This window comes from Carcharhinus amblyrhynchos, chromosome 10, assembly GCF_965287045.1.
Source record: "Carcharhinus amblyrhynchos chromosome 10, sCarAmb.v2.hapA, whole genome shotgun sequence".
Lineage (NCBI taxonomy): Eukaryota > Metazoa > Chordata > Chondrichthyes > Carcharhiniformes > Carcharhinidae > Carcharhinus > Carcharhinus amblyrhynchos.
Genome location: NC_137333.1, coordinates 99094362 through 99120683, shown reverse-complemented (window position 1 = coordinate 99120683; position 26322 = coordinate 99094362).

Genomic DNA, 26322 nt, shown 5'->3' with positions numbered 1-26322 from the left:
TGAATTCTATACCATTCCTATCAATTACAGCTCCCCCATCCACCCCTCATCCTCACGGCATATATCTTGTTCCAATTTCTTTATCTTTAGCTCTGGTGAAGGGTCATACCCCGGACTCAAAACATTGGCTCTATTCTTTCTCCACAGATGCTGTCAGACCTGCTGAGATTTTCCAGCATATTCTTCTCTTGTTTCGGGGCCGCAGTATTTTGCCTTCTGCTCACTTCGCTGTCCCTTTGCAAAGTGGAGTGTCGTGCCACTTTGCACGACAGGTCATTGAGTTCTGGGTAACCAAGCTTCCCAAGGCAAAGGGTCAACAATTGTGACCGAACTCCAAAGGCTTTGAGTGGAGGGCAGCACTGGGTGTAATGCTCAGTTCCTGAGTCACCGTCAGCCCATCTCACACGTGACCAATTTCAACCTCACCTCGTCCACTGAATCTGAGTGGCAGAATGAAACTGGAAAACGTTAGGGTCAGGATTTTACCATGTCGCTGGGGTTCCTGACCACCAACTCACCTCCCTCCTGATTCCCCCTACATTAAAATAATCAACGGAGAGCCTTCTCCTGTTCCGGTGGTGGTCATCTCCACATCCATTTACAATGTTTTCTCAATGCAATGGAGATGACAGTACAGAAACGTACACCTTCACCTTCGCCTGCTGAACCAGAGCCATCACTCAGAGTATCACAGGTAATCGTTTACATCCAAGATTTCTAAAATGTTGTCGTAGCTAATTCAACGTTAAAACGTGACCTAAAATCCCATCCAAAGGAAGAGGTGATAGCCTAGTGATATTATTGCTAGGTTGTTAATCCAGAAACGCAGCTAATATTCTGGGGACACAGGTTCAAATCCCACCATGGCAGGTGGTGGAATCTGAATTCCATACACAAAATCTGGAATTAAGAATCTGCTGATGAAACAATTATTGATCGTCAGAAAAACCATCTGGTTCACTAATATCCTTTAGGGAAGGAAATCTACCGTTCTTACCTGGTCTGGCCCACATGTGCCTCCAGAGCCACATGTGGTTGACTCTCAGCTGCCTTCCAAGGACAACTAGGGATGGGCAATAAATGCTGGCCAGCCAGCGACACCCATGTCCCATGAATGAATAAAGAATGTACAGCAGCAAGCCTGCTGACACACAAGATTATTAATGACAGATGCACAATCATAGAATTCCTACAGTGCAGAAGGAGACCACTTGGACTATCAAGTCTGTACTGACCATAATCTCACCCAGGCCCTATCGCCTTAGCCCTATCTATTTACACTGCTAGCCCTCCCAACACTGAGGGGCAATTTAGCATGGCCAATCAACCTAACCTGGATACCTTCGGAGTGGGGGAACCAGAGTGCCCACCCATCATGGGAAGAACGTACATTGCAACTGTACAGGGCACTGGTGAGGCCGCAGCTGGAGTACTGTGTGCAGTTTTGGTCGCCGCACTTACGCAAGAATATTTTGGCCTTGGAGGGAGTGCAGAGGAGGTTTACTAGGCTGATACCGGAGTTGAGGGGGTTGAGCTATGAGGAGAGGCTGAATAAACTAGGCTTGTACTCGTTAGAGTTTAGAAGAATGAGGGGAGATCTCATTGAGGCATATAAGATGATGAATGGGATGGATAGGATAGAGGTGGAGAGGCTCTTCCCGCTCAGAAAGGACAGTAGGACTAGAGGGCACAGCCTCAAGATAAAGGGGGGGCGGTTTAGAACGGAACTGAGGAGGAACTTCTTCACTCAAAGGGTGGTGAATCTCTGGAATTCTCTGCCCGTTGAAGTGGTGGAGGCTGCCTCGCTAAATATTTTTAAGACGCGGGTTGATGGGTTTTTGATAAGAGAGGGGATTAAGGGTTATGGGGAGAGGGCGGGAAAGTGGAACTGAGGCCACGACAGATCAGCCATGATCTTATTGAATGGCGGGGCAGGCTCGAAGGGCTAGATGGCCTACTCCTGCTCCTATTTCTTATGTTAAGAACGTGCAAACTCTGCACAGCCATGACCTGAGACCGGAATCGAACCCGGGTCCCTGACGCTATGAGACAGTAGTACTAACCACTGTGCCATCATGCCTGTCTAGATAGGTAGATTTAGAAGTTGCTTTATTCTGGGGAATTTTTTTTTTAAATTGAACCACGGAAACAGGATAAAGTTGAGAAAAGAAAGGCCCTGATTAGAGTAACCTTCTGACAGATGCCTATAAATTTATCCAGTGGTGTTGTGTCTGCAGTAATGGACCTTCAACTTGCGTAGAAATGAATCACTGCTTAATTTTTTTTTTCCCCAGCTTAGGATGTGGACAGTTAAAAATCAATCTGTATGCTCACTGCTGAACCTGAAAATGACAGCCATTACCCAGATTTACATTTTATCCCCAGCTAGAATAATGACAATAAATCACTGGGTTGTCGGCTGTTTGGGATAATTATGTTGTGGGTTGTCGCTGAGGGTTTGTCAAGAGTAACATGCAGCTGGGTACAGGAGTGTAACGAGGAGGATGACAGTGAAATATGATTTCGATTTTCACGCCGGGGTGAGCGGTTACAAGATGCAAATCACAAGACACCCGCAGCCAGTTTTCACGAGGTGAGGGGGGAGGGTACAGGATGCCGAAATAATGTACTTCAGCAAGGTAGAGTGCAAATTGGACCTTGTAAAGATTAATAGGGCCGCGCTTCAAAAATTAATTGGCCAGTCGGTCAGTCAAACTGCATCCTTTTATTCATTCATGTAATGTGAGCATTGCTGACTTGGCCAGGACTTGATGCCCATCCCTAATTGCCCTTGAGTCGGTGGTGGTGAGCGGCCATCTTGAACCGCTGAAGTCCATAGAACCATAGAACATTACAGCACAGAAACAGGCCTTTCTTGGCTGTGCCGAACCATTTTTCTGCCTACTCCCACTGATCTGCACCTGGACCATATCCCTCCACACCCCTCTCATCCATAAGCCCGTCCGAGTTTTTCTTAAATGATAAAAGTGACCCCACATTTACCACTTAATCTGGCAGCTCACTCCACACTCCCACCACTCTCTGTGTGAAGAAGCCCCCCTTAATATTTCCTTTAAACTTTTCCCCCTTCACTCTTAAACCGCTTCCTCTAGTTTTTTTTCTCCCCTAGCCTCAGTGGAAAAAGCCTGCTTACATTCACTATCTATACCCATCATAATTTTCTACACCTCTATCAAATCTCCCCTCATTCTTCTATGCCCCAGGGAATAAAGTGCTAACCTATCCAACCTTTCTCTGTAACTCAGTTACAGTGGTGTAAAGTGTGGTGTAAAATGTACCCACAATGCATGGTGGCACGGTGGCACAGTGGTTAGCACTGCTGCCTCATCATGCCAGGATTCCCGGTTCAATTCTCAGCTCGGGCCACTGTCTGTGTGGAGCCTGGATATTCTCCCTGTGTCTGCGTGTGTTTCCTCCGGGTACTCCGGTTTCCTCCCACAGTCCAAAGATGTGCAGGTTCGGTGAAATGCTCATGCTAAATTCTCCCTCACTGCCTCAATGGCGATGTATTTCCAAGTCAGGATGGTGAGTGACTTGGAGGGAAACCTGCTGGTGTTCTGACATGTTTATTCCCCTTGGCCTTCTAGATGGTAGAAGTTTGGAAGGTGCTATTGAAGGAGCTTTGGTGAGATGCTGCAGTAAATCTTGCAGATGGTACACATTCTTGCCACTCTTTATCGGTGGTGGAGGGAGTGAATGTTTGTGGATGGGGTGCCAATCAAGCGGGCTGCTTTGTCTTGGATGGTGTTGAGCTTCTTGAGTGTTGTTGGAGATGAACCCATCCAGACAAGACGGGAGTACTCCATCACACTCCTGACTTGTGCCTTGTGGGCAGGCTTTGGTGAGTCAGGAAGTGAGTTACTTACCCCTGAATTCCCAGCCTCGGATCTAAACTTGTAGCCATGGTATTTATGTGGCTGGTCCAGCTCAGTTTTTGATCAAAGGTAACCCCTAACATGTTCTTAAGGTTGATATTGGTGGTCAGGGAGGGAGTTTTCTCACCCTGCCTACAAAGGGAGCTGTAGTTGGCAGGGGGGCAGACCGTGCAAAGATCTGTTGACTTTAGGTGGGATTTTCCAGATCTGGGGCCATGGTGGCTGGAAAACCCCTGCCCCAGATGTTGGAGCTTCCAGCTTCTCCACTTCCCATGCTTTTCTCATGATTGAATCATAAAATCGCGGAATTCCCACAGTGCAGAAAGAGGCCATTCGGCCCATCGAGTCTGCATTGACCAGACCCTGTCCCCTTAACCCCACATACTTACCCTGCTAATCCCCCTGACACTAGAGTCAATTTAGCATGGCCAATCAACTTAACCCACACATCTTTGGACTGTGGGAGGAAACCGGAGCTTCCGGAGGAAACACAAGCAGACATGGGGAGAATGTGCAAACTTCACACAGACAGTGACCTGAAGCTGGAATTGAACCCAGATCCCTGGCGCTGAGAGGCAGCAGTGCTAACCAGTGTGCTGAGATTGACCAAGTGATTACACAAGCATCCTTCAACTTATATGCTGGATTTTTATGAATAATATCCACTAAAAATGTTCACCTTGTCAGACATTGCACAGCGGAACCTTCCACTAATTAAGCTGACAAATTTACAGAGCGATCGTTTCATATTTTGTGAGACTTTTTTTTAACTATTATAACTCACTGTTCCCTACTTTATAATTTTGACAACACCTTGCAAATATTTTATTGGTAGTAAAAGCACTTTGGGGAATCCTGGTCATGAATTACGCTATTTAAATACAGTTTTTCTCTCTTCTTTTTGCTTCTAATTATCTGGAACTGTAAAATATATGAATTAAGTAGTAGTTAGTGCTGTTTGCACATCTCTGGTCGCTGCATTTCTGGAAGATGCATGAGTCCATTAGAGCAGGTTTAAGTCCAACCAATTTATTTAAGTCCAACCGGATCCAAGTGAAAAGGATCTCCAAGAAGATCTCGCATATCGACACGGACATCAAGTTTTTACAGAGATGCAAGAAAGCAGACAAGATACCAAAAGGACTACAGATCACAAACCCTCTCAGGGCAACCTATAACAAATAAATCGGTTGGACTTAAACCTGGTGTTGTCAGACTTTTTACTGTGTTTACCCCAGTCCAACGCCGGCATCTCCACATCATGTCCATTAGAGCGGTACAGAGAACATTTACAAGGACATTGTCTGGACTGGAGAATTTTAGTCATGAGGTAAGAACACAAGAACATAAGAAATAGGAGCAGGAGTAGGCCATCTAGCCCTTCGAGCCTGCCCCGCCATTCAATAAGATCATGGCTGATCTGAAGTGAATCAGCTCCACTTTCCCACTTTCTTCCCATAAAGCTTAATTCCCTTATCGATCAGAAATCTATCTACCCATGACTTAAATATATTCAACAAGGTAGCCTCCACTACTTCAATGGGCAGAGAATTCCAGAGATTCACTACCCTTTGAGAGAAGAAGTTCCCCCTCAACTCCGATCTAAACTGCCCTCCCCTTATTTTGAGGCTGTGCCCTCTAGTCCCACTATCCTTTCTAAGCGGGAACAATCTCTCTACCTCTACCCTATCTAGCCCCTTCATTATCTTGTAAGTCTCTATAAGATCCCCCCTCAGCCTTCTAACCTCCAACGAGTACAGACCCAGTCTATTCAATCTCTCTTCATAGTCCAACCCTCTCATCTCCAGTATCAGCCTGGTGAACCTTCTCTGCACTCCCTCCAAGGCCAATATATCCTTCCGCAAGTGCGGCGACCAAAACTGCACACAGTACTCCAGCTGTGGCCTTACCAGTGCCCTGTACAGTTGCAGCAAGACCTCCCTACTTTTATATTCAATCCCCCTCGCGATAAAGGCCAACATTTCATTCGCCTTCTTGACCACCTGCTGCACCTGCAGACTGGGTTTTTGCGATTCATGCACAAGGACCCCCAGGTCCCTCTGCACCATAGCATGCTGCAGCTTTTCGCCTTTTAAGTAATAATCCCTCCTGCTATTATTTCTACCAAAGTGGATAACCTCACATTTGCTAACATTTTTCTCCATCTGCCAGATATTCGCCCACTCACTCAGCCTCTCAAGAAGCTACTGGAGATGCATAGGCAGAGCCTGGGATCACAGGAAAGTTGGTCAGTCAGCAACTTTCCAGCAACTGCAAAACTATTGTGGAGGAGTCCCACAGTCTTCAGTCGCAGGAGGTGGTGCAGGCATTGCGTGGCACCCAGGCCAACCAGGGTGCTGACCGCAGTGGAAAGCCTGGTGGAGGAAATAGTCACCATGGGCAGGGTCCAAGGCATGCTCGAGTCAAGGCCAGCCATGGCTGAGGCATTTGGTGGCATTCTGGAAGTACAGCGGGCCACAGCTGAGGGTCTCAAAGAATCCTCATAGAATCCCTACAGGGCAGAAGGAGACCATTCAGCCCATCGGGCCTGCACCGACAACAATCCCATCTAGGCCCTGCCCTCGTACCCTCATGCATTTTACCCTGTTCATTCCCCAACACTAAGGGGAAATTTATCATGGCCAATCCACCTAACCTGCACATCTTTGGCGTGTGGGAGGAAACCGGAGCACCCGGAGATACGGGGATAACATGCAAACTCCACACAGACAGTGACCCGAGGCTGGATTGAACCCAGGTCCCCGGCGCTGTGAAGCAGCAGTGCTAACCACTGTCTCGGAGGCATTCTGGGCAGCTTTCTTTGCAACATAGGCTAATTGAAATTGTAATGTATAGAATGGTGAGGACGGAGGCTTTGTGGCACAGTGGTCGAGTCCCTAACTCTGGGCTAGAAGCCTGTGGTTCGAATCCCACTTCAGGAACTGATGGCCACGGAAGGTGTGCTCAGAAACTGACAAAACAGGTTAATTATCCTTCTGTAAATCGTTCCAGTACGGCAGACAGTAAGAGCGGAAGGGTTTCCTGGTCAGCCATAATGCAGAAGGATGTCAAGCCAATGCAGATAAGGATAATCACAGGCAAAGTTAATGGTTGCCAATGCCATCTTTTGATATATCACAGCTTGGTATGGTTCCCAGTCTGACCAAGACCACAAGTAACTACTAAGAGTTGTAAATGTAGCCCAGTCCATCATGCAAACCAGCCTCCCATCCATTGACTCTGTCTACACTTTCCACTGCCTCGGAAAAGCAGCCAGCATAATCAAGGACTCCATGCACCCCGGACATTCTCTCTTCCACCTCTTCCAGTGAGAAAAGGATACAAAAGTCTGAAATCACGTTCCAACGGACTCAAGAACAATTGCTTCCCTGCTGCCATCAGACTTTTGAATGGACCTATCTTATATTAAGTTGATCTTTCTCTACACCTTAGCTATGACAGTGACACCACCTTCTGCACCCTCTCCTTTCCTTCTATGTGCTCTCTTAACGATATGTTTTGACTGTATAGCTTGCAAGAAACAATACTTTTCACTGTGTCCCATATGTGACAATAATGGATCAAATCAAATCAAAGACATAGTTCTTTCAGAAGGAGGAGGAAAATGATGAGGGGTGTGGATAGACAGAAAAATGCTGGAAAATCTCAGCAGGTCTGACAGCATCAGTGGGGAGAAAATAGAGCCAACGTTTCCAGCCTAGATGACTCGAAATGTTGGCTCTACTCTCTCTCTCCACGAATGCTGTAAGAAGTCCCACAACACCACGATAAAGTCCAACAGGATTATTTGGAATCACGAGCTTTCAGAGTGCTGCTCCTTCATCAGATGAGTGAGAGACACTCACTTGATTCACTCATCACTCACCTGATGAACATAAGAACATAAGAAATAGGAGCAGGAGTAGGCCATCTAGCCCTTCGAGCCTGCCCCGCCATTCAATAAGATCATGGCTGATCTGTCGTGGCTCAGTTCCACATTCCCGTCCTCTCCCCATAACCCTAAAAGCTTGTGACTCCAAATAAACCTGTTGGACTTTAATTTGGTGCTGTAGGACTTTTTACTGTGCCCATCCTAGTCCAGCATCTACACATCATGGTTTCCACAGTTGCTGTCAGGCCTGCTGAGATTTTCCAGCATTTTCTGTTTTTGTTTCAGATTCCAGCATCCGCAGTAATTTGCGTTTATATCAGGGCTCTAAATAGACTGCATATTCCCCTTCAGTCAAAGCATCCATAACCAAGGGTTGAAGGTAAAGTCGGTTTATTTTGTAGAGTATTCAAAGGGAAATTCCTCCTCATCTCCGTGTTAAATTGGAAACCCTTTCTTGTTAAACTGTGTCCCCTCGTTCGAGACTTCCCCCAGGAGGAGAAATCTCCTCTCAGTACCTAACCTGCCCAAACCAACCCCCACCGAAACAAATCCTCTTCAGGGATACGTTTCAATAAAATCACCTTTCATTTTTCCTAAAACTTTCTGAGCAAAGGCCCAGTCTGCTTGACCTCTCCTCATGAAACGAAAAGAACCAAGAGCAACGATCAAAGATAACTGACAAAAGAGCCAGAAGCAATTTGAGGAAGATATTGTTCACTCAGCAAGTTATTAGTTTTATTCATTCATGGGACATGGGCGCCACTGTCTGGCCAACATTTATTGCCCGTCCTTAGATGCCCGAGAGCAGTTGAGGGTCAATCACGTTGCTATGGCTCTGGAGACACATCTAGGTCAGACCAAATAAGGGCAGCAGATTTCCTTCCCTAAACAACATTAGTGAACTAGATGGGGTTTTCCCGCAATCGACAATGGTTTCATGGTCATCAGTAGGTTCTTAATATCCAGATTTTTTTATTGAATTCAAACTTCACCACCTGTTGTGGCGTGATTTGAACCCCGGTCCCCAGAGTTTCTAGATTAATAGCCTAACGACAATACCATTGGGCCATTGCCTCCCCTTATTATCCAGAAAGTGCTGCCTGAAAGGACAGCTGAAGCTAACTCAATCGTAACCTTCAAAAGTAAATTAATGAAATACCGGAATAGAAAATATATGCAAGACCATGGGGAAGACATGGGCCGTGTGGGATGAATTGGATGGCTCTACCAAAGGGCTGGCACAGACACGATGGGCCGAACAGCCTCTTTTCACATTTTTGCCATTCTCTGATTCCAAACAATACATTGGCCATTTTAAGAACATTATTACAATTGGGAGGCTGGGAGCGCAAAAGACAACATTTTGTTCCGTCGCATTGTTAGCAAAGCTTCAGGTTTAGTGAGGCTTTAGTTAGCCCAGGCAGCTTTATGAAGGTACAGAGATTCAATCAATGATGGTTAGCTGTATCTGCTGGGGAAAATCCAGTCTGATCCCACAGCAAATAGCAAAGCTGCACAGTTTTCTGACTTCCACAGAGGTTTGCAAACTCTTCCAAGGAGCTTCTTATAATCGAACAAATGGCTGCTTTGAACATTAGATGAATCATGCTGCATATTCTTCCAGTAATGTTGTGAGCTGTTTAAAAGTGCTGGGATATGCTGGCCTATATCAGGTTTAGCTGCTAATCACACTGAGGCCTGGGCTAACAGAGCAATACCACTTATCCAAACACTGTGAATAGAACCGGCTGGAATCTAGTCTTCGAGTGAGTTCTGTAGGTACAATTCCTGCGTTAGCAAACTTGGAAGTCCGAAAAAAACCTGGAAAGAGGCCAGGATCTTGACCAACCAATATGGATCGTGACCCACTGCCTTGGAAAAGCAGCCAGCATAATCAAGGACCCCACGCACCCCGGACATTCTCTCTTCCACCTTCTTCCATCAGGGAAAAGATACAAAAATCTGAGGTCAAGTACCAACCAATTCAAGAGCAGCTTCTCTCGCGCTGTCATCAGACTTTTGAATGGACCTATCTTGCATTAAGTTGACCTTTCTCTACACCCTAACTATGACACTACATTGTGCACTCTCTCCTTTTCTTCTCTACGTACGGTGTACCTTGTCTGTGTAGCATGCAAGAAACAACACTTTTCACTGACTACCAATTATGTGACCACAATAAATCAAGTCAAATCAAATCATGAGGCAATGCCAGACAGTTAACAAACATACAGATCAGAACATAAGAAAAATAGTGTCAGCAAAAGGCTACTTAATTCATCCTGTGCATTCGCTATACCAAACATCGAAATGTAGAAAATAGGAGCAGGAGAAGGCCATTTGGCCCTTTGAGCCTGCTCCATGTTCATCATGATCATGGCTGATCATTGAACTCAAAAGCCTGATCCCACCTTCCCCCCCCATATCCTTTCATCTCCTTTGCCCCAAGTGCTGTGTCTAACTGCCCCTTGAAAACATTCAATGTTTTGGCCTCAACTGCTTTCTGTGGTAACAAATTTCGCACGTGACCACTCTTTGGTGAAGAAATTTCTCCTCATTTCTGTCCTAAACTATATACTCTGTATCCTCAGACTGTGACCCCTGGCTCTGGATATCCCGTAAAAACTCTGACAACACCAGGTTTAAGTCCAACCGATTTATTTGATAGTAAACTCACTAGCTTTCGAGGGGTTTACCTGAAGAGGGAAACCCCTCGAAAGCTAGTAAGTTTACTTAAACCTGGTGTTAAACCTAGTGACTTAAACCTGGTGTTGTCAGACTTTTTACTGTGTTTACCCCAGTCCAACGCCGGCATCTCCACATCTGGATACCCCACCATTGGAAACGTCCTTCTGGCATCTATCCTGCCTATTCCTGTCAGAGGACTATTATGTAGCGGTAATCATCATTATATACAGCACAGAAGGAGGCCATTCGGCCCATAATCCCTGTGACAGCTCTTTGAAAGAATGACCCAATTAGTCCTGCTCCCCTTGCTCTTTCCCTGAGAGTGTTTATGTTCCAAATTTCCCTCTGAGAGCTATTCTTGGATCTGCTTCCTTTCAGACAGAACATTCCAGATCACAACAACTTGTTGTTAAGTTGTGCAGCTGTAAGATCGGGGGCCACATGTCTACCAAGCCAGAAGGTTTAATTGCACCATCAGTTCTTCACGTTTTGAACAGGCTGTAGGAGGTTACTGAGAAGATTTTGTGTTTGCATCTCCATATAAATGTGCGCTGTCAAACCCACAAGTGCTAGCATTGGACAGAGACTGTGATTAGCCGTATCTGGGGGTGTGGGTGGGGCTGGCCAAGTGGTTCTAATTATTCAGTCGAGGCAGGGCAGAAAAGGAAGCTCGCCATCAGGAGGAAGGCTTGCACATCATTATATTTAGCCTTTTAAAGTGGATGTGGGAAAGCTTGTGCTCAGTTTACAGACTTCCTAGTGGAGAAATTCAGAACGCATTAACTTGACGTACGGATTTTGAGACTCACAGCTGGCACGGTGACACAGTGGTTAACAATGCTGCCTCAGAGTGCCAAGGACCTGGGTTCGATTCCCGACTTAGAACATAGAAAACTACTGCACAAACAGGCCCTTTGGCCCACAAGTTTTATCCCTACCTACTAGGCCTATCTATAACCCTCAATCCCATTAAATCCCATGTCCAGAAGTCTCTTAAAAGACCCCAACGAGTTTGCCTCTACCACCACCGACGGCAGCCGATTCCACGCACCCACCATCCTCTGAGTGAAAAACTTATCCCGAACATCTCCTCTGTACCTACTCCCCAGCACCTTAAACCTGTGCCCTCTTGTAGCAACCATTTCAGCCCTGGGAAATAGCCTCTGAGAATCCACCCTATCTATACCTCTCAACATCTGATAAACCTCTATCAGGTCACCTCTCATCCTTCGTCTCTCCAGGAAGAAAAGACTGAGCTCCCTCAGCCTATCGTCATAAGGCATGCCACCCAATCCAGGCAACATCCTAGTAAATCTCCTCTGCACCCTTTCAATAGCTTCCACGTCTTTGTTGCGTTACTGTCTGCGCGGAGTCTATACATTCTCCCCATGTCTGTGTGGGTTTTTTCTGGGTGCTCCGGTTTCCTCCTACAGTCTAAAAGGCATGCTGGTTAGGTGCATTAGCCATGAACAAAGAACCAAAGAACAGTACAGCACAGAAACAGGCCCTTTGTCCCTCCAAGCTGATTACATTGTCTTATCTAGACCAACCATCTGTATCCCTCTATTCCCCGTCTGTTCATTTGTCTATCCAGATAAGTCTGTCTCAACTAGCCCATTTGGCACTGCATTCCTATATTCTCCCTCAGTGTACCCGAACAGGCACTGGAATGTGGCAGCTGGGGGATTTTCACAGTAATTTCACTGCAGTGTTAAAATAAGCCTACGTGTGACAATCATAACTAAACTTAAAACTTCAATATCTTGAAAAGATTTGTGTCACTCAAGGCCGCCAGACAATTCTCTCTGAACTTGCTTATGGACTATAGCTGATCAGAAAATGTTGACGTGGTTGAACATATGAGTGTGTGAGTGGTATCTCAGCTTTAGTGGACACATTTGCTGATAAAGTTAGATAGGGTATGAGTTGCTGGAAAAAATGGTTCTACCACTGAACGTCACAGGGAGACAGTTACATTCCCTATTGCTGGAGATGGCACTGCCTGATACGAATACGAACTGCCACTTGTCTGAGTGTTTAAGTTTAAAGTTTATTTATTCGTGTCACAAAAAGGCTGACATTAACACTGCAATGAAGTTACTGTGAAAATCCCCGAGTCACCACACTCCTGTTTGGATACACTGAGAGAGAACTTAGCATGGCCAATGCATCTAACCAACATGTCTTTTGGATTGTGGGAGGAAAGCGGAGCACCCAAGGAAAGCCACGCAGACACGGAGAACGTGCAAATTCCACACAGACAGTAACCCAAGCCAGGAGTCGAACCCGCGTCCCTGGCGTTGTGAGGCAGCGGTGCTGACCCCTGTGGAATGCTGTCTAGATCTTGTTACATGCAAGCATGGACTGGTCTTGGCATCAAGGCAGCACCTGGCAAAGTAACACCAAGGATTTGGAGCAACATTGAAATCAATGGGAACCGGGGAGGGGAGAAATTCAATCACTGGTTAAAGTTATTCAGAACATAAAGCAAATCTTGGTGAGGCCACACCTGGAGTGTTGTATGCTGCTTTGATGTTCTTATCTGAGGAAGGATGAACTAGCTATATGGGGAGTACAGCAAAGGTTTACCAGGCTGATTCCTGCAATGGCAGGTCTGTCATACAAGGAGAGACTAAGTTGGTTAGGATTATATTCTTGGAGTTTGGAAGAGTGAGAGGGGATCTCATAGAAACTTATAAAATTCTAGTTGGGTTAGACAGGGTAGATTCAGAAAGAATGTTCCCGATGGCGGGGGACTCCAGAATGAGGGGTAATAGTTTGAGATGGAGATGTTGGACTGGGCTAGGCACAGGAAGAAGTCTCACAACATCAGGTTAAAGTCCAACAGGTTTATTTGGAATCACAAGCTTTCAGAGTGCTGCTCCTTCATCAGGTGATTGGCTGTAAAACACCTTGAAACATCCAGTGGTCATGAAGAGTACTATGCCTGAGATTTTCCAGCCCATCTGCGACAGGTTTCCCAGTGGCGCAGGTGGCACACTGTTGACCATTGGCAGAATATTCCAATCCAGCCAAAGTCTGCATTGGTGTTGCTTGCTGGGTCGCACCACCTGGAAACCCAAAAACCTGCCATGGGGAGAGGCAGGGAGAGGGAGAATACCCAATATCCACCATAATGGGGGGAAAATAGCAGGGGAGTGGTGTGATAACCCCCCTGGGGAATCAATGATTGACCTCCCTGAAGGACCCACAACACGTGGCACAGTAATTAGCACTGCTGCCTCACAGCGCCAGGGACCTGGGTTCAATTCCAGCTTCAGGTCACTGTCTGTGTGGAGCCTGCATGTTTTTCCTGTGTCAGCATGGATTTCCTCCAGTTTCTTCCCACACAAGATGGGTGGGTTAGGTTGATTGGCTGCGCTAAATTGACCCAAGTTTCAGGACATTAGCGGGATAGATTTGTGGGGTTGCAGGAGTAGTGTTTGGTGGGATTGTGGTCGATGCCAACTCGATGGGCCAAATAGCCTCATTCTGCACTGTAGGGATTCTTTGACTCTATAATACCAGCTCCCTGAGGATTGGTGATTAACTAATCAGGTGGAGCTCGTATACCGAGCACTGTATAAAGCAAGCCCCTGAGAGGGTCCATTATTGTACTGTCCTGGTTGGGACCGGTTTGTGTTCACCACAGGCTTGTTTTGAGTAATAAAGCACTCTTCCTTACATTTGACTTCTGGACTTATTATAGGAGGAAATAGCGGGAGGGGGACAGGATACCCAACATACGGTGGGGAGGTGGAAATACCCAATGGGTGGGGGCTGGATTTCTGCCTTTAAAACTGCTATTTTTTTGAATTTCTGTATTGTATTATTATGCTGCCTTGGATCGTATGGATTATCATTAAGAAAAAAGAGTTGTAAGGACAAATTTATTTGATTAGGGCAAATCCATCCACTCAATATATTGAAATCAGGAGATGGGGAAGTGAATTTGGTTACAGCATCTGAATGAGCCAGAAAGCAAAGAAATAAAACATGAAATTTCAATTGCTGCCGAGTTAGTGTGGTGGGAGCTAATGAAGCCACAAGAAGTTCTGTGGGAGATTTGTTGCTATCCCCTCAATTTGCACTTGAAAAGTCTGCCTCTGGCAAAAATCAATACTTATTTTCAAACACTACAATGTCCCAGACAGTTAGCGTTGTGTCAAATCCTGATACGTTAGAACATTTCAACATTGTCTGCCTGGATTCTGAAGAAGTCTCACAACACCAGGTTAAAGTCAACAGGCTTATTTGGTAGCACAAGCTTTCTGAGCTTTGCCCCTTCATCAGGTGAGTGGGGAGTTCCGATCACAAACAGGGGCATACAAAGGCACACACTCAGTTTACAGAATACTGATTAGAATGTGAGTTTTTACAGCTAATCAAGTCTTAAAAGTGCAGACAGTGTGAGTGGAGAGAGCATTAATCATAGGTTAAAGAGATGTGTATTGTCTCCAGACAGGACAATAAGTGAGATTTTGCAAGCCCTGGTCATCATTTCCTATCCAAAGTCCCTGTGTCTTGGTAGATAATTCTGCTCTGGAAGATAAATAGATTTCAAGCCTGGTTGATCACAATTCTTGCCCACATATTGGGTGGACTTAATGAGCGCAGTAAGGTTCTTGCCCAATGGTTAGAGAACCAGTGGGAGCCTCACATTTCTTTATCATCAGGTGGCACGATGCAAATCTGTCCTGGTCCCTCCCCACCGACATTATAGTTAAGAAAGTCCACCAATGCCTCTACTTTCTCAGAAGGCTAAGGAAATTTGGCATGTTTGCTACAACACACCAATTTCTACAGATGCACCATAGAAAGCATTCTTTCTAGTTGTATCACAGCTTGGTATGGCTCTTGCTCTGCCCAAGACCTCAACAAGAAGTCTGACAACACCAGGTTTAAGTCCAACCAATTTATTTGATAGTAAACTCACAAGCTTTCAGGGTTTGCCCCTTCAAACCCCGAAAGCTTGTGAGTTAACATACAAGTCCAACACCGGCATCTCCACATCAAGACCACAACTCCAGCCTCCCACCCATTGACTCTGTCTACACTTCACCTGCCTTAGAAAAGGAGCCAGCATAATCAAGGACCCCAAGAATCCCATACACGCTCTTTTCCACCTTCTTCCCTTTGGAAAAAGACACAAAAGTCTGAGGTCATGTACCAACCAACTCTAAAACAACTTCTTCCCTGCTGCCATCAGACTTTTGAATGGACCTATCTTATATTTAGTGGATCTCCCTACACCCTGGCTATGACTGTAACACTACATTCTGCACCCTCTACCTTCCTTCTCTATGAATGATATGCTTTGTCTGTATAGCATGCAAGAAATATAGGGATATGGGGGTAGGGTCTGAGTGGGATTGTGGTTGGTGCAGACTCGATGGGCCAAATGGCCTCTTTCTGTACTGTAGGGTTTCTATGATTCTATGAAGAAACAATACTTTGTACTGTATGTTAATACATGTGACAATAATAAATCAAATCAAATCCAAATCAATCATGAGATAAACAGGCACTTACCTGGACAACATCAGTTGTCCCACTCCACTAAGCCCCCAGCAGGGTGGAACTCTCAACCCTGAGAGCCACCAGCCAATCAGAGGAGCTCCCCAGTGCCTACAGTGCTACCAGGAACAGTGGCCACAACAAGTATTACACTCGAGCCTGTAGGGGGATGGACCCCTGGAGAGAGGCAAGTGGGGGCAGAATGGGGGACACGGGGAGGGTGTTGTTGGTGATGGGGCAGCCCAGCGGGGGAGCAGTCAGAATCAAGGGTAGGGGCTGGTTTTCAGCATCCCACCTCTTCCTGATGTTGAGGCTCAGAATCAAGCACTGAATGCCTCAACCTTCCTGGATAGTGCCACACCCCACCTCAATTTCCTACTGCACCCAATGGCTGAATATTATTGATGGCCGAATGAGGCTCTTTTGTGGTCATTTAAGGCCCCCAATTGGCCACGGGGTTAGAAGGGTGCTTTCTTTTGTTGGCTCTGAACTTGATTGGAGGGAAGCAGGAAGGTAACAGTGTCATCAGTCAATCAAACTGCACGCCTTTCACCTCCAAACTTGCCTCGCAGTGGGCATTAAATTCCACCCAGGGTGTCAGATCTACAAAGCCTCGAATTAACTGCACTGAGCAGTTTAACATTTGGACTAATATATTTTAATAAGGAGTCCTGTATTTAAACTCGCAAGAGGCACCAGATGGTGCGATCTCGAGGTGAAAAGCCCTGGATTTATTCTCTCATTTGTGTATGCTCAGCTCAGTTAGAATCAGATAAAGTGCTTTGCAGTTCAGAGTCCATTTATCATGGTGGGAAAAGGAGTTTAGATTATATTAGCCCCACGTATTTACCCTGCTATGTAAAAGCTTGGTTAGGCCGCATTGCCTGCAGTTCTGGTCACCACATTATCAAAAGGACATGGAAACTTTGGAGAGAGTGCAAAGAAGGTTCACCAGGATGTTGCCTGGTCTATGAGGGTGTTGACTATGAGGTGAGCTTGAATGAGCTGGGATTGTTTTCACTGGAAATAAGGAGGATGAGGGGAGACCTGATGGAGGTGTACCAAATTATGAGTGGCATAGACAGGATGGATAACCAGAGACTTCTTCCCAGAGTGAAAATATCAATTACAACAAGGCACGGGTTCAAGATGAGAAGAGGAAAGGTTAAGGGACACGTGTGGGGGAAGTTTTTCATCAGAAAGTGGTACGTGCATGGAACGCACTGCGAGAGGAGGTTGTGGAAGTAGGCACATTAGCAACATTTAAGAGGCATCTGGATGGGTACATGAATAGGGAGGGAACAGAGGGATATGGGTTGAGTAAGGACTGGAGGTTTTTTTTAGTTAGGGCAACATGATCAGCACAGGTGTGAAGGGCTGGAGGACCTACTCCTGTGCTGTATTTTTCTTTGTTATTTATTCTATTGTAAAATGTGCATACCTGTGTAAGTGATGGGCATTTGTAGAGTGAGCATGTCTACACATGAGTGCATGCGTGTACGTATGCATATCTAAATGCTGGAGTGTACTTGGATGTATCTAAGTGTGCATTAAGGTGTCTGCCTGTGCGCCAGTGAGTGTGTATATGTGTAAAGAAATGTTTCATAGGACCTCTACAGTGTGGAAGGAGGCCATTCGGCCCATCGAGTCTGCACCGATAACAATCTCGCCTGTGCCCTATCCCTATAACACAACATATTTACCATGCTACCTGGGAACAATTTACATAGAACATAGAACACTACAGCATAATCAGGCCCTTCAGCCCACAAATTGCACCGATCATATCCCTACCTACCAGGCCTATCTATAACCCTTAATCCCATTAAATCCCACATAATCATCCAGAAGCCTCTTAAAAGACCCCACGAGTTTGCCTCTACCACCACCAATGGCAGCCGATTCCACTCACTCACCACCCTCTGAGTGAAAAGGTTACCCCTGACCTCTCCTCTCATAATAACCTCCTCTACTAATTTAGCATGGCCTATTCACCTAACCTGCACATCTTTGGACTGTGGGAGGAAACTGGAGCACCCGGGGGAAACCCACACAGACACGGAGAGAATATTCAAATTCCACACAACCTCACAAGGCCAGAATTGAACTCAGCAGCATGTGCGCAGACACTGGGTGAGATGCCTTACAATTTCAAACTGGCTTTACCAATCATCTTTGAGATGGACAAACTCACATGCTGCTTCATTGCTGCATGAGAAGAGATTACTTTGATTTGTTCTTGAGTTGTGAGTATCACTGACTAGGTCAGCATTTACTACCCATTCCTAATTAATTACCCCTGGGAGGTTGGTGGTGAGCTGCCTCCTTGAATCATTGCATGTGGTGTTGGGATGGAGTCCCAGGATTTTGACCCGCGACGATGAAGGAACAGCCAAATATTTCCATGTCAGGATGGTGAGTGACTTGGAGGGAAACATGCAGGTGGTGGTGCTCTCAGGCATCTGTTGCTGTTGTCCTTCCAGGTGGTAGAGATTCCAGGTTTGGAAGGTGCTGTCTAAATGACTTTTTGTTGGGACCCACTGCTAACATTGTGGTGGTGGACCAAATGGATGTTGGAGTTAGTAGATGGGGATCAAGTCAAGGGGGCTGCTTTGTCTGCAGGAGGTTGATTCGCAAAGTGAAGGCATATGGGATAGGAGTCAAAATGCTGGCGTAGATTATCGTCTGATGCACTGGGTCTTCATGGGGTCCAGAGTCGACATTGATGACTCCCAGGGCAACTGCCTATCGACAACATAAAACCATGCTGTCACCTCTGCTACATCCTGCCCCGCCGATGGGATAGGACACACCCAGGGAAAGGGATGGTAGTGGTTGGGACATTGAAGGTATAATTTTGTGAGTAAGACTGTGTCAGGCTGCTGCTTTACTAGTCTGTGTGATAATTATCCCAATTTTAAAACAAATCCCCCAGACATTAGTAATAAGGCCTTTGCGGAGTTGACCTTTGCCCAGGTCAATGCCAGGGGGGTCTGTCTGTTTAATTACATTTGCCTTTTTTGTAACAGATCAAAACCGAGTAGTCTCCTCAGCCATTTCAGAGGGAATTTAAGAGTCAAGCACATTGACGCAGGTCTTTTGAGGATGGCACGGTAGCACAGTGGTTAGCACTGCTGCTTCTCAGCTCCAGGGACCTGGGTTCAATCCCTGGCTCGGGTCACTGTCCGTGTGGAGTTTGCACATTCTCCTTGTGTCTGCGTGGGTTTCCTCCAGGTGCTCCGGTTTCCTCCCACAGTCCAAAGATGTGCAGGTTAGGTTGATTGGCCATGCTAAAAATTGCCCCTTAAAATCCTGAGGTGCATAAGTTAGAGGAACATAAGAAATTGGAGCAGGAGTAGGCCATCTAGCCCTTCGAGCCTGCCCCGCCATTCAATAAGATCATGGCTGATCTGAAGTGAATCAGTTCCACTTTCCCACTTTCTCCCCATAACCCTTAATTCCCTTGTCTGTCAAAAACCTATCTACCCATGACTTAAATATATTTAGCGAGGCAGCATCCACCACTTCAACGGGCAGAGAATTCCAGAGATTCACCACCCTTTGAGTGAAAAAGTTCCTCCTCAACTCCAATCTAAACTGCAACCCCCCCCCCCCTTATCTTGAGGCTGTTCCCTCTAGTCCTACTATCCTTTCTAAGCAGGAAAGGAATTAGTGAGTAAATACTGTAGGGATGTGGGGGTAGGGCCTGGGTGGGATTGTGGTTGGTGCAGGCTTGATTGGCCAATGGCCTCTTTCTGCATTGTAGGGAGTCTATGATTCTACATTGCTGTGGGTTTGGAGTCACATGGAGGTCAGACCAGGTAAGAATGGCAGATTTCCTTTCCTAAAGAGTTTTGATAGATGAAAGTGTTATGACAATAATCTGGTAGATTCATAGTCACAATTGCTGAGATTAGAACTCTTTATTCCAATTTATGAAGTCATTTTTTTGCTATTCATTCATGTGACATGTGTGTCACTGTCTGGCAGGCATTTATTACCCATCCCTAGTTGCCTTTGAATTGAGTGGCTTGTTAGGCCATTTCAGAGGGTGTTTGAGAATCAACCATATCGTTGTGGCTCAGGACTCACATGTAGGCCAGACCAAGTAAGGACGGTAGATTTCCTTCCCTGAAGTACATTCGTGAACCAGATGGGTTTTTCCGACAATGGTTTCATGGTCATCAGTAGATTCGTAATTCCAGATTTATTTTTAATTGAATTCAAATTCCACCATTTGCATTGGTGGGATTCAAACCCAGGTCCCCAAAGCATTTGTCCAGTTTCTGGATTAATAGCTTTGACAAAGGGTCGTCTGGACTCAAAACATCAGCTCTTTTCTCTCCTTACAGATGCTGCCAGGCCGGCTGAGATTTTCCAGTATTTTCTCTTTTGGTTTCAGATTCCAGCATCTGCAGTAAATTTATTCTGGATTAATAGTCTAGCTATAGTACCATTAAACCATCTTCTCCTCATTGAATAGCAATACCTATAGGTGCCATGGTAGGCATTGAACTCGTGTCCACAGCATTAGTCTGGGCATCGGGAAGAATCAATATTTGGGAGAGGCCAGAGTGGACAGATACTAGCTGCATTAAATCACATCTCAGTATTCATGAGCAGAGAGGCGGAAACTGGGCAGAAGTTGGCCAAACCATCTTTGGTAGAGGGGAGGTTAACTTCACTTTGATCAGGCTAGGTTCAAATTTGCGACTAATTTGTTTATTTCTCCAAAAGAAAACAAGACAAAACTGATTGTGGGAAGGGAAAGTGGAAACTGGCAAACAACAGATGGTCTTATTTGTGTGAAATGAGACAGGGAAGGCTGATGAAAGCATAAACTCAGCAAGCACATCCAAATATCGCAGACGAGAGATTTTTGATGTTAATTAACCATTGGTCCAAATAATTAGAAAAAAAACAAGTACATAATAAGTTATAGGCCCAGAATTATCCTCAGGGGGTATCTGAGAATTGTATGCATATCATCTTTGATGAAGGTTCTTAGCAGTGGGAATTCCAAATTATCAAGGAGTGAATATTAAACAGCCTACTGTTCCTGACTCTACAGGATTACCCAAGTGCACAGTCTGTGGTTTGTAATCCCTAGCATTCTGGCCCTGGAACTACAGACAACTCAATCCCACTTGCTTTTCTCCTGTCTGTACGCTTTGGGGAGTAAATGCTGGAAAATCTCAGCAGGTCTGACAGCATCTGTGGGGAGAGAATAAAGCTGACATTTCTAATCTGGATGACTCTTCATTAAAGCTATCAGACTTGCAGAGATTTTCTAGCTTTTTTTGTAACATAGAAACATTAATAGGAGCAGGAGGAGGCCATTTGGCCCTTCGAGCCTGCTCCACCATTCATCAGGATCGTGGCTGATCGTCCAACTCAATAATCTAACCCTGCTCCCTCCCCATAACCTTTGATCCCATTCATCCCAAGTACTATATCCAGTCACCTCTTAAATACACTCAATGTTTTGGCATCAACTACTTCCTGTGGTAATGAATTCCATAGGATCACCACTCTTTGGATGAAGAAATGTCTCTTCATCTCCGTCCTACCCCGAATCCTCAGACTGTGACCCCTGGTTCTGGACTCCCCCACCATCAGGAACATCCTCCCCACATCTATCCTGTCTAGTCCGTTTGGAATTTTAAACATTTTTGTTTCAGATTTCAGCATCTGCAATTATTTGCTTTTAACTTTATTCTTTGGAAGTCAGTCTCATGAAAGCCAGGCTTCAAACGTGGGCAAAAGAGCTGAATTCCAGAGGTGAGGTCAGATGATCTTGCCCTTCACATCAAGGCAGCATGTGACCAAGTACAGTATCAAGCAACTCTAGCAAAACTGGAGTCACTGGGAATCGGGGATAGGGGAAGGGCAGGAAGGTGGTTATTGTCACTGCTGGAAGTCAGACCTGGCACAAAGGAAGATGGTTAGAGATAGTCTGGATATCACTGCAGGAGTTCCTCAGGGTAGTAGCCTAGGATTGGCCATCTACAGCTGCTTCATCAACTTGCTATAAGACCAGAGGTGGGGATGTTCGCTGATGACTGCACAATGTCCAGCTCCATTCGTGACTCCTCAGATAATGATGCAATCCATATCCAAATGCAACAGGGCCTAAATAATATTCAGGCTTGGACAAGTAACATTCGCACCACACATGAAACAGGCAATGACTATCTCCAATAAGAGAGTATCCAAACATCTTCCCTTGATATTCAATAGCATCATCATTGGTGAATCCCCCCTAATATCAATATCTTAAGCGTTACCATTGATTAAAAGTTGAACTGGAGGAGTCAGACTCCCGATTGCCTGGATCCATTACAGTTTGCCTACCACCACAACAGGCCCACAGCAGATATTATCTCCCTGGCCCTGCACTCAACCCTGGAACACCTGGATGACAAAGACACCTATGTCAGACTTCTATTTAATGATTACAGCTCAGTCTTTCACACCATTATTCCTACGAAATTCATCTCCAAACTCTGTGACCTGGGAGTCGGCTCTTCCCTCTGCGACTGGATTCTGAACTTCCGAATACCCAGGCCACAATCAGTAAGGATAGACAACAATACCTCCTCCATGATCATCCTCAACACCAGTGCCCCACAAGGCTATGTACTCAACCCCTTACTATACACTTCATTACACCTATGATTGCACGGCCAAATTGCCCTCCAATTCAATCTTCAAGTTTGCTGATGACACCACCATAGTGGGTTGGATATCAAATGATGAAGAGACAGAGTACAAGAATAAGATAGAGAATCTGGTGAATTGGTGTGGTGACAATAATCTCTCCCTCAATGCCAACGAAACAAAGGTGATTGTCATTGACTTCAGGCAGTGTAGTGGAGAACATGTCCCTGTCTACATCAATGGTGATAAAGTAGAAAGGGTCATGAGCTTCATGTTATTAGGTGTCCAGATCACCAATAACCTGTCCTTGTCCCCCCCATGCTGACACTATCATTAAGAAAGCCCACCAATGCCTCTACTTTCTCAGAAGATGAAAGAAATTTGGCATGTTAGCGATGACACTCACCAGGTTTTACAGATGTGCCATAGAAAGCATTCTTTATAGGTTGCATCACAGCTTGGTATGGCTCCTGCTCTGCCCAAGACCGCAAGAAACTACAAAAGGTCATGAACGAAGCCCAATCCATCACTCAGACAAATCTCCCATTGACTCTGTATACACTTCCCGCTGCCTCGGAATAGCAGCCAACATAATTCAGCGCATTCTCTCTTCCACCTTCTTCCGTCGGGAAAAAAATACAAAAGCCTGAGGTCACGTACCAACCTACTCAAGAACAGCTTCTTCCCTGCTGCCGTCAGTCTTTTGAATGGACTTGCATAGCAGAAAGTTAATCTTTCTCTACACCCTGCCTATAACCGAAACATTACATTCTGTACTCTCTCCTACTCTATGAGTGGTATGCTTTGTATAGCACGCAAGAAACAATACTTTTCATTGTATACTAACACATGTGACAATAATAAATCAAATTAAATCATATAACTACTGTGGCTACAAGAGCAGGTTGGAGGCTAGTATTCACCACTTGCCTGGATGAATGAACATCCAATAACACTCAAGTTCAATACTGTCTAAGACAAACTAATCTATGTGACTGTCACCCCATCCACCACCTTCAGCATCCACTTCTCCACTAATGGACAGTCTACAAGATGCACAGCAGAAACTCACCAAGTCCCGTTAACGACATCTTGCAAACCTGCAACTACCACCCCTTGAAGGACAAGGGTAGCAAATATAGCAGAACACCACCACGTACAAGTTGCCTCCAAGCCATGCACCGTCCTAACTTGGAAATATATTGGCCGTTCCTTCACTGTCGGTGGGCCAAAATCTTGGAACTCCCTCCCTAACAGCCCTACGTGTCTACCTACACTTCATGGACTGTAGGGTTTCAAGAAGTGGAGATGCCGGCGTTGGACTGGGGTAAACACAGTAAGAAGTCTCACAACACCAGGTTAAAATCCAACCAGTTTATTTGATAGTAAACCCACAAGCTTTCAGAAACGCTGTTCCTTCGTGCCGCCCACCTGGCGAAGGAACAGTGTTTCCAAAAGCTTGTGGGTTTACTATCAAATAAACTGGTTGGACTTTAACCTGGTGTTGTGAGACTTCTTACTGGGTTTCAAGAAGGCAGCTCACCATCACCTTCTCACCATCACCATATCACCGCCAGCTACGTAAAACCTTTTTTAGGCTTCATTTGGAGTATTGCATGCAGATATGGTCACCACACTACCAGAAGGACGTGGAAGATTTGGAGAGAGTGCAAAGAAACTTCACCAGGATGTTGCCTGGTCTACAAAATTACGCAAGGCATAGACAGGTTGAAGAGGCAGAGGCTTTGTCCCAGGGGTGAAAGTGTCAATTACAAGGGGGCACAGATTCAAGTTGAAAGGGAAAAAGTTTGAAGGAGATGTGCAGGGGAAGTTTTTCATACAGAGAGTGGTGGGTGCCTGGAATGTGCTGCCAGAGGAGGTGGTGGAAGCAGGCACATTAACAACATTTGAGAAGCATCTAGATGGGTGCATGAAGAGGGAACAAATAGAGGGATATGGAATGAGTAAGGGCAGAAGATTTTTTTCCAGTGTAGTTAAGTTAAAATTTATTTATTAGTCATAAGTAAGGCTAATATTAACACTGCAATGAAGTTACTGTGAAATTCCCCTGGTCACTACACTCCGGCCCCCGTTCAAGTCAACTTACTTAACCAGCACATCTTTCAGACTGTGGGGGGAAACTGGAGCACCCAGAGGAAACCCACACAGGCACAGGGAGAACATGCAGACTCCGCACAGACAGTGACCCAAGCCAGGTATTGAACCCACATCCCTGGCACTGTGAGTCAGCAGTGCTAACCACTGTGCCACCAGGCATCATGATCAGCATGGGCTTAGAGGGCCAAAGGACCTCTTCCTGTCCTGTACTTTTCTTCGTTCTTTGCTCTTCTCGAGGATAATTAGGAATGGGTAATAAATGCTGGCTTAATCAGCAATGTCCATATCCCGTGAATTAATTTTAAAAATCACCGTTTTGTCTGGATGGGGTTCAACTCAAATTATGGAACAATGGTCAGTTTGGATTGAGTTCAGTTAAAAATAGGCAAGATTTTGCGTGCACCCTCCCATCCTCCACCTTCACTTCAGCTCACTCAAAACTCAGCCACCTGCATTGTAACCCATATCAAGTTCCATTAATTCATTCCATTCATCATCTCAGTTCACTGGGTTCCAAAATAAATAGTGATCTTCGTACTCAAATACCTTTATGGCCTCACTCCACTCTTGCTCCATAATCAACCCCATCCTACAATCCTCTCTGAACTTGTGTCCCTCCAACCCTGGTCCTTGACATATTCTGCACATACTCCACCACCACACTGGTGCCCGTACCTCAAGGCATCATAATTTGACATTCTGAAATTCTCTCTGTTCAATATCTTCACTAATCCACCTTTCCTGCATTTCTTCTCATCTTTCAGGAAATCTTTAATCCTCCCACCCCAAACCCATTGAACAAGCCTCTGTCTCTGTTCCTGTTGGGTAGCACAGTGGTATTGTCACGAGACTAGTAGTCAAGATGATCCAGGCTAATTCTCTGGAGACTCAAGTTCAAATCCCACCACCACAGCTGTTGAAATTTGAATTCAATAAAAATCTTGAATTAAAAGTATGATGGTAACCGTTGTTGTAAAAATCCCCCTGGTTCACTGATATGTATTTTAGGGAAGGAAATCTGTTGCCCTTACCCGCCTGGCCCATGAGATACTCCAGGTCCACAGTCTTAAATACAATAAATGCTGGCCTAGCCAGCAACACACATGAAAACATCAAAAACACAGTTAATTTAGTGTCAATATTTGATTTCTATTGCTATACTGAGACGGCACTGCGGCACACTGGTTAGCACTGCTGCCTCACAGTGCTAGGTACTCGGGTTCAATTCCTGGCTTGGGTCACTGCCTGTGCGGAGTCTGCACGTTCTCCCCGTGTCTGTGTGGGTTTCCTCCGGGTGTTCCGATTTCCTCCCACAGCCTGAAAGACGTACTGGTTAGATGCATTGGCCATGCTAAATTCCCCCTCAGTGTACCGAAGTGTGGTGACTAGGGGATTTTCACAGTAACTGCATTGCAGTGTTAACCTGCGTTGACTTGTGACACTAATAAATAAACATTTTGCTGTATAATAAAAGTTTTGATTATAGGAACATAGGGATTCAGAGTGGGAGTAAGCAATTCAGCCCCCTCTTGCCCATGGGAAATGGAGTAA